Source organism: Hordeum vulgare, chromosome 7H, assembly GCF_904849725.1.
Source record: "Hordeum vulgare subsp. vulgare chromosome 7H, MorexV3_pseudomolecules_assembly, whole genome shotgun sequence".
In the NCBI taxonomy this organism is placed as follows: Eukaryota; Viridiplantae; Streptophyta; class Magnoliopsida; order Poales; family Poaceae; genus Hordeum; species Hordeum vulgare.
In genome coordinates this window covers 559,412,117-559,422,206 of record NC_058524.1, presented here as the reverse complement: position 1 = coordinate 559,422,206, position 10,090 = coordinate 559,412,117, and positions in this window count along the sequence as shown.

Sequence of the window (10,090 nt, the reverse complement as noted above, 5' to 3'; positions counted from 1 at the left end):
TACTTTGTGTGTATCAAACGTCGCAAGGTAACTAGGTGACTATAAAGATGCTCTACAGGTATCTCCGAAGGTGTTCGTTGAGTTAGTATGGATCGAGACTGGGATTTGTCACTCCGTGTGATGGAGAGGTATCTCGGGGCCCACTCGGTAATACAACATCACACACAAGCCTTGCAAGCAATGTGACTTAAGTAAGTTGTGGGATCTTGTATTACGGAACGAGTAGAGAGACTTTCCGGTAAACGAGATTGAAATAGGTATGCGGATAGTGACGATCGAATCTCGGGCAAGTAACATACCGAAGGACAAAGGGAATGACATACGGGATTATATGAATCCTTGGCACTGAGGTTCAAACGATAAGATCTTCGTAGAATATGTAGGATCCAATATGGGCATCCAGGTCCCGCTATTGGATATTGACCGAGGAGTCTCTCGGGTCATGTCTACATAGTTCTCGAACCCGCAGGGTCTGCACACTTAAGGTTCGACGTTGTTTTATGCGTATTTGAGTTATATGGTTGGTTACCGAATGTCGTTCGGAGTCCCGGATGAGATCACGGACATCACGAGGGTTTCCGGAATGGTCCGGAAACGAAGATTGATATATAGGATGACCTCATTTGATTACCGGAAGGTTTTCGGAGTTACCGGGAATGTACCGGGAATGACGAATGGGTTCCGGGAGTTCACCGGGGGGGGGGGCAACCCACCCCGGGGAAGCCCATAGGCCTTGGGGGTGGCGCACCAGCCCTTAGTGGGCTGGTGGGACAGCCCAAGAAGGCCCTATGCGCCATAGGAAGAAAATCAAAGAGAAAAGAAAAAAAAAAGGAGGTGGGAAAAGGGGGAAGGACTCCTCCTTCCAAACCTAGTTGCACTCGGTTTGGAAGGGGAGGGCTGCCCCCCTTGGCTCGGCCGAAGCCCTTAGGGGTCCTTGGACCCCAAGGCAAGGCTCCCCCTCTCCCCCCTATATGTACGGAGGTTTTAGGGCTGATTTGAGACGACTTTTCCACGGCAGCCCGACCACATACCTCCACGGTTTTTCCTCTAGATCGCGTTTTTGCGGAGCTCGGGCGGAGCCCTGCTGAGATAAGATCACCACCAACCTCCGGAGCACCATCACGCTTCCGGAGAACTCTTCTACCTCTCCGTCTCTCTTGCTGGATCAAGAAGGCCGAGATCATCGTCGAGCTGTACGTGTGCTGAACGCGGAGGTGTCGTCCGTTCGGTACTAGATCGTGGGACTGATCGCGGGACGGTTCGCGGGGCGGATCGAGGGACGTGAGGACGTTCCACTACATCAACCGCGTTCACTAACGCTTCTCCTGTACGGTCTACAAGGGTACGTAGATCACACATCCCCTCTCGTAGATGGACATCACCATGATAGGTCTTCGTGCGCGTAGGAAATTTTTTGTTTCCCATGCGACGTTCCCCAACAGTGGCACCATGAGCTAGGTTCATGCGTAGATGTCTTCTCGAGTAGAACACAAAAGTTTTTGTGGGCGGTGATGTGCGTTTTGCTGCCCTCCTTAGTCTTTTCTTGATTCTGCGGTATTGTTGGATTGAAGCGGCTTGGACCGACATTACTCGTACGCTTACGAGAGACTGGTTTCACCGCTACGAGTAACCCGTTGCTCAAAGATGAGTGGCAAGTGTCAGTTTCTCGAACTTTAGTTGAATCAGATTTGACCGAGGAGGTCCTTGGATGAGGTTAAATAGCAACTCATATATCTCCGTTGTGGTGTTTGCGTAAGTAAGATGCGATCCTACTAGATACCCATGGTCACCACGTAAAACATGCAACAACAAAATTAGAGGACGTCTAACTTGTTTTTGCAGGGTATGCTTGTGATGTGATATGGCCAACGATGTGATGTGATATATTGGATGTATGAGATGATCATGTTTTAATAGATAATATCGACTTGCACGTCGATGGCACGGCAACCAGCAGGAGCCATAGGGTTGTCTTTATACTAACGTTTGTGCTTGCAGATGCGTTTACTATTTTGCTAGGATGTAGCTTTAGTAGTAATAGCATGAGTAGCGCGACAACCCCGATGGCGACACGTTGATGGAGATCATGGTGTGGCGCCGGTGACAAGAAGATCGTGCCGGTGCTTTGGTGATGGAGATCAAGGAGCACGTGATCATGGCCATATCATGTCACTTATGAATTGCATGTGATGTTAATCCTTTTTTGCACCTTATTTTGCTTAGAACGACGGTAGCATTATGAGGTGATCTCTCACTAAAATTTCAAGACGAAATTGTGTTCTCCCCGACTGTGCACCGTTGCTACAGTTCGTCGTTTCGAGACACCACGTGATGATCGGGTGTGATAGACTCAACTTCACATACAACGGGTGCAAAACAGTTGCACACGCGGAACACTCGGGTTAAGCTTGACGAGCCTAGCATGTGCAGACATGGCCTCGGAACACATGAGACCGAAAGGTCGATCATGAATCATATAGATGATATGATTAGCATAAGGATGCTTACCACTGAAACTATGCTCAACTCACGTGATGATCGGACTTGAGCTAGTGTAAGTGGATCATGAACCACTCAAATGACTAGAGAGATGTACTTTTTGAGTGGGAGTTTAGCGAGTAATTTGATTAAGTTAAACTCTAATTATCTTGAACATAGTCTAAGTCCACTTTGAATATATTTGTGTTGTAGATCATGGCTCACGCGACAGTCACCCTGAATTTTAATACGTTCCTAGAGAAAGCTAAGTTGAAAGATGATGGAAGCAACTTTGTAGACTGGGCTCGTAATCTTAAGCTAATCTTACAAGCTGGGAAGAAGGATTATGTCCTTAATGCTGCGCTAGGAGATGAACCACCCGCTACGGCTGATCAGGATGTTAAGAACGCTTGGTTAGCACGTAAGGAGGACTACTCGGTAGTTCAATGTGCAACCTTGTATGGCTTAAAACCGGGACTTCAACGTCGCTTTGAGCGTCATGGAGCATTTGAGATGTTCCAGGAGTTGAAGTTTATCTTTCAGAAGAACGCCCGGATCGAGAGGAATGAGACCTACGATAAATTCTATGCTTGCAAGATGGAGGAGAACTCGTCTGTCAGTGAACATGTGCTCAAAATGTCTGGGTACTCAAACCGTCTAGCTGAGCTGGGGATTGAACTCCCGCAAGAAGCTATCACTGACAGAATCGTTCAATCACTGCCGCCAAGCTATAAAGGCTTTGTGTTGAACTACAACATGCAAGGGATGAACAAGTCTCCCGACGAGTTGTTTGCGATGCTGAAAGTCGCAGAATCTGAACTCCGTAAAGAGCATCAAGTGTTGATGGTGAATAAGACCACTAGTTTCAAGAGAAACGGCAAAGGCAAGAAGGGTAATTCGAAGAAGAGCGGCAAGCCTGTTGCCAATCCAACGAAGAAACCCAAAGCTGGACCTAAGCCTGAAACAGAGTGTTACTATTGCAAGGGTATGGGTCACTGGAAGCGCAATTGCCCCAAGTATCTGGCTGATAAGAAGGCGGCCAAAGAAAAATCAGGTATATTTGATATACATGTTATTGATGTGTACTTAACCGGCTCTCATAGTAGTGCCTGGGTATTCGATACCGGTTCTGTTGCTCATATTTGCAACTCGAAACAGGAACTGCGGAATAGACGAAGGCTGGCGAAAGATGAAGTGATGATGCGCGTAGGAAATGGTTCCAAGGTTGATGCAATCGCCGTCGTCACAGTTTCAACCATCAGGATTAGTTATGAACTTGAATCATTGTTATTTAGTGCCTGCATTGAGCATGAACATTATATCTGGATCTTGTTTATTGCGAGACGGTTACTCTTTTAAGTCAGAGAATAATGGTTGTTCTATTTCTATGAGTAACATCTTTTATGGTCATGCACCCAATGTGAAAGGATTGTTCATATTGAATCTTGATAGTGATACACACATACATAACATTGAGACCAAAAGAGTTAGAGTTAACAATGATAGCGCCATATTTTTGTCGCACTACCGCTTAGGTCATATTGGTGTAAAGCGCATGAAGAAACTCCATGCCGATGGACTTTTGGAGTCACTTGACTTTGATTCACTTTACACGTGCGAACCATGCCTCATGGGCAAGATGACTAAAACTCCGTTCTCTGGAACAATGGAGCGTGCAAGTGACTTGTTGGAAATCATACATACCGATGTGTGTGGTCCGATGAGCGTAGAGGCACACGGCGGATATCGTTATTTTCTCACCTTCACTGACGATTTGAGTAGATATGGTTATGTCCACTTAATGAAGCACAAGTCTGAAACATTTGAAAAGTTCAAGCAATTTTAGAGTGAAGTTGAAAATCATCGTAACCAATAGATCAAGTTCCTACGGTCTGATCGTGGGGGTGAATATCTGAGTTTCGAGTTTGGTGCTCACTTAAGAAAATGTGGAACTGTTTCACAGTTGACACCGCCTGGAACACCACAGCGTAATGGTGTGTTCGAACGTCGTAATCGTACTTTATTAGAGATGGTGCGATCTATGATGTGTCTTACCGATTTGCCGTTATCATTTTGGGGTTATGCATTAGAAACAGACGCATTCACTTTAAATAGGGCACCATCAAAATCCGTTGAGACGACACCATACGAACTATGGTATGGCAAAAAGCCAAAGTTGTTGTTTCTTAAAGTTTGGGGATGTGATGCTTATGTCAAAAAGCTTCAGCCTGAAAAGCTGGAACCCAAAGCGGAAAAGTGCATCTTCATAGGTTACCCAAAAGAGACAGTTGGGTACACCTTCTATCTCAAATCCGAGGGCAAAGTGTTTGTTGCTAAAAACGGAGCTTTTCTCGAGAAGGAGTTTCTCTCGAGAGAATTGAGTGGAAGGAAGATAGAACTTGACGAGGTTGTCGAACCTCTCATCCCTCTGGATGGTGGCGCAGGGCAAGGGGAAACCTCTATCGTTGCGATGCCGGTTGAGGAGGAAGTTAATGATGATGATCATGAAACTCCGGTTCAAGTTTCTATCGAACCACGCAGGTCGACGAGACCACGTGCTGCTCCAGAGTGGTATTGTAATCCCGTCTTGTCAATCATGTTGTTAGACAACAATGAACCTACAAATTATGAAGAAGCAATGGTGGGCCCAGATTCCAACAAATGGCTAGAAGCCATGAAGTCTGAGATAGGATCCATGTATGAGAACAAAGTGTGGACTTTGGAAGTACTACCTGAGGGCCGCAAGGCTATTCAGAACAAATGGATCTTTAAGAGGAAGACGAACGCTGACGGCAATGTGACCGTTTATTAAGCTCGACTTGTGGCAAAGGGTTTTTCACAAGTTCAAGGAGTTGACTACGATGAGACATTCTCACCCGTGGCGATGCTTAAGTCCGTCAGAATCATGTTAGCAATAGCTGCATTTTTCGATTATGAAATCTGGCAGATGGATGTCAAAACGGCGTTCCTTAACGGTTTCCTTAAGGAAGAGTTGTATATGATGCAACCCGAAGGTTTTGTCGATCCTAAGAATGCTAACAAGGTGTGCAAGCTCCAGCGATCCATTTATGGACTGGTGCAGGCATCTCGGAGTTGGAACAAACGCTTTGATGAGGTGATCAAAGAATTTGGGTTTATACAAGTGGTTGGAGAATCTTGTATTTACAAGAAAGTGAGTGGGAGCTCTGTGGCGTTTCTAATATTATATGTGGATGACATATTGCTGATTGGAAACAACGTAGAGGTTTTGGAGAGCATAAAGGATTACTTGAATAAAAGTTTCTCTATGAAGGACCTAGGAGAAGCTGCTTACATTCTAGGCATTAAGATCTACAGGGATAGATCGAAACTCCTGATAAGCTTTCACAAAGCACATACCTTGATAAAGTTTTGAAGAGGTTCAAAATGGAACAGTCCACGAAAGGGTTCTTGCCAGTTTTACAAGGTACGAGGTTGAGTAAGACTCAGTGCCCAGCAACTGATGAGGATAGAGAGCATATGAGCACCGTCCCTTATGCTTCAGCCATAGGTTCTATCATGTATGCAATGCTGTGCACTAGACCGGATGTTAGTCTGGCCATAAGTATGGCAGGCAGGTTCCAGAGTAATCCAGGAGTGGATCACTGGATGGCGGTCAAGAATATCCTGAAGTACCTGAAAAGGACTAAGGAGATGTTTCTCGTGTATGGAGGTGACGAAGAGCTCGCCGTAAAGGGTTACGTCGATGCAAGCTTTCACACAGATCCCGACGACTCTAAGTCACAGACCGGATACGTATTTATTCTTAATGGGGGTGCGGTAAGCTGGTGCAGTTCCAAGCAAATCGTCATAGCAGATTCTACATGTGAAGCGGAGTACATGGCTGCCTCGAAGGCGGCGAAGGAGGGTGTCTGGATGAAGCAGTTCATGACGGATCTTGGAGTGGTGCCAAGTGCACTGAATCCAATAACCTTGTTCTGTGACAACACGGGTGCCATTGCCTTAGTAAAGGAACCACAGTTTCACAAGAAGTCCAGACACATCAAACGACGCTTCAACCTCATCCGCGACTACGTCGAAGTGGAGGACGTGAATATATGCAAAGTGCACACGGATCTGAATGTAGCAGACCCGCTGACTAAACCTCTTCCACGGGCAAAGCATGATCAACACCAGAACTGTATGGGTGTTAGATTTATTACAATGTAATTCGCATGATGATGTGAGGGCTAGATTATTGACTCTAGTGCAAGTGGGAGACTGTTGGAATTATGCCCTAGAGGCAATAATAAATATAGTTATTATTAGAATTCCTGTATCAAGATAACCGTTTATTATCCATGCTATAATTGTATTGAATGAAGACTTATATACATGTGTGGATACATAGACAAAACACTGTCCCTAGAAAGCCTCTAGTTGGCTAGCCAGTTGATCAAAGATAGTCAGTGTCTTCTGATTATGAACAAGGTGTTGTTGCTTGATAACTGGAGCACGTCATTAGGAGAATCACGTGATGGACTAGACCCAAACTAATAGACGTAGCATGTTGATCGTGTCATTTTGTTGCTACTCTTTTTTGCGTGTCAAGTATTTGTTCCTATGACCATGAGATCATATAACTCACTGACACCGGAGGAATACTTTGTGTGTATCAAACATCGCAACATAACTGGGTGACTATAAAGATGCTCTACAGGTATCTCCGAAGGTGTCCGTTGAGTTAGTATGGATCGAGACTGGGATTTGTCACTCCGTGTGACGGAGAGGTATCTCGGGGCCCACTCGGTAATACAACATCACACACAAGCCTTGCAAGCAATGTGACTTAAGTAAGTTGCGGGATCTGTTATTATGGAACGAGTAAAGAGACTTGCCGGTAAACGAGATTGAAATAGGTATGCGGATACTGGCGATCGAATCTCGGGCAAGTAACATACCGAAGGACAAAGGGAATGACATACGGGATTATATGAATCCTTGGCACTGAGGTTCAAACGATAAGATCTTCGTAGAATATGTAGGATCCAATATGGGCATCCAGGTCCCGCTATTGGATATTGACCGAGGAGTCTCTCGGGTCATGTCTACATAGTTCTCGAACCCGCAGGGTCTGTACACTTAAGGTTCAACGTTGTTTTATGCGTATTTGAGTTATATGGTTGGTTACCGAATGTTGTTCGGAGTCCCGGATGAGATCACGGATGTCACGAGGGTTTCTGGAATGGTCCGGAAACGAAGATTGATATATAGGATGACCTCATTTGATTACCGGAAGGTTTTCGGAGTTACCAGGAATGTACCGGGAATGACGAATGGGTTCCGGGAGTTCACCGGGGGGCAACCCACCCCGGGGAAGCCCATAGGCCTTGGGGGTGGCGCACCAGCCCTTAGTGGGCTGGTGGGACAGCCCAAAAGGGCCCTATGTGCATTGGAAGAAAAATCAAAGAGAAAAGAAAAAAAGGGGAGGTGGGAAAGGAAAGAACTCCACCCACCAAACCAAGTAGGACTCGGTTTGGGGGGGGGAGACCTTCCCCCCTTGGCTCGGTCGACCCCCTTGGGGCTCCTTGAGCCCCAAGGCAAGGCTCCCCCTCTCCCACCTATATATACGGAGGTTTTAGGGCTGATTTGAGACAACTTTTCCACGGCAGCCCGACCACATACCTCCACGGTTTTTCCTCTAAATCGCCTTTCTGCGGAGCTCGGGCGGAGCCCTGCTGAGACGAGATCATCACCAACCTCCGGAGCGCTGTCACGCTGCCGGAGAACTCTTCTACCTCTCTGTATCTCTTGCTGAATCAACAAGGCCGAGATCATCGTCGAGCTGTACGTGTGCTGAACGCGGAGGTGCCGTCCGTTCGGTACTAGATCGTGGGACTGATCGCGGGATTGTTCGCGGGGCGGATCGAGGGACGTGAGGACGTTCCACTACATCAACCGCGTTCACTAACGCTTCTGCTGTACGGTCTACAAGGGTACGTAGATCACTCATCCCCTCTCGTAGATGGACATCACCATGATAGGTCTTCGTGCGCGTAGGAAATTTTTTGTTTCCCATGCGACGTTCCCCAACACCTGTGTCATTAGGTGTGCCCCTTTTTGGTGTCTTGTGCCAAAGGGGGAGAGAATCTAGGAGCTGTATTTGAGCTTTGCTATCTTATCGTGTTTGCTTTGAACTTGGTTTGCTCTTATTTGCTATCTTTGCTTTGTGTGATGTGAGACTTGAACTAGTGTGAGACTTATTTCTATCATATGTTGTGAGTCATATGCTCCTTAAATTTTCTCTACCACTATCTTTATGTTCACATGCTATTCACTGTGCAAATCTGGTATTGTCATCAATCCACCAAAAAGGGGGAGATTGTTAGGGCATATTTTATGCCTAAGTAATTTTGGTGATTGATGACAGTACCGCAAAGGACTAATCGTGTGTGTTAAGATTTCAGATAACACATGTCAACGGCACAAGACGACTCCCCCCCCCCCCCGTCCATGGAACAGAAGCATGGTGTACTCTACGATTCTCTTTCTTTGAGTCATAGGAATGTCGTACTATTAAGAGGGGACCCGTAGTGAAAAGGTTTGGGTGGAATCAATTTTGCACGCACACACTTTATCTCCATTCCCCTTTCCTGCACCTTTGGAGTGGCTCCCGCCTCTGGTTTATCTCCTCTAAGCAAAAAGGTCTCTCAGCGGTAGTACCGCTGTTCCTAGCGGTAGTACGACTGGGCCTAGCGGTGGTACCACTGGAGCTGGTGGTAGTACCGCTAGCCCTAGCGGTAGTACCACTAGTGCTGGCGGTAGTACCGCTGTGCTGGCGGTGGTACCGCCCCTGGTCAGCGGTAGTACCGCTCCAGGAGCTTAGTACCGCCTTCCTAGCGGTTGTACTTCATCGGACCTTTTTGCGAAGACTTTCTTAGCGGTGGTTGGCCCGGTAATGCTTCTGCACTACCATGGGCCCAGCGGTAGTAGCGATGCAGCCAGCGGTAGTACCGCTAGAGTGCCAACGGTAGTACCGCTGCAGCGAGCGGTAGTACCGCTGGAGTGCTACTGGTAGTACCGCTGCAGCCAGCGGTAGTACCGCTAGGCTCGGGCTGTGAGTGGGAAAACGGTTGGATTCCCCCCCCCACTATATAAGGGGTTCTTCTTGCTGTAGAACCCTACCTTTGACCCTCCCAAGCTCCATTGTTGCTCCCTAAGCTCAAAAGTGCCCGATCTCTCTCCCTAGCCAATCAAACTTGTTGATTCTTTAGGGATTGGTTGAGAAGGCCTAGATCTACACTTCCACCAAGAGAAAAGTTGATTCCCCCACCAATCCCTTGAGGATCTTGTTAGTCTTGGGTGTTTGAGCACCCTAGACGGTTGAGGTCACCTCGGAGCCGCATTCCATTATGGTGAAGCTTCGTGGTCTTGTTGGGAGCCTCCAAGCTTTGTGTGGAGTTTGCCCCAACCTTGTTTGTAAAGGTTCGGTCGCCGCCTTCAAGGGCACCTATAGTGGAATCACGGTACCTTGCATCGTGTGAGGGCGTGAGGAGAATACGGTGGCCCTAGTGGCTTATTGGGGAGCATTGTGCCTCCACACCGCTCCAACGGAGACGTACTTCCTATCAAAGGGAAGGAACTTCAGTAACAT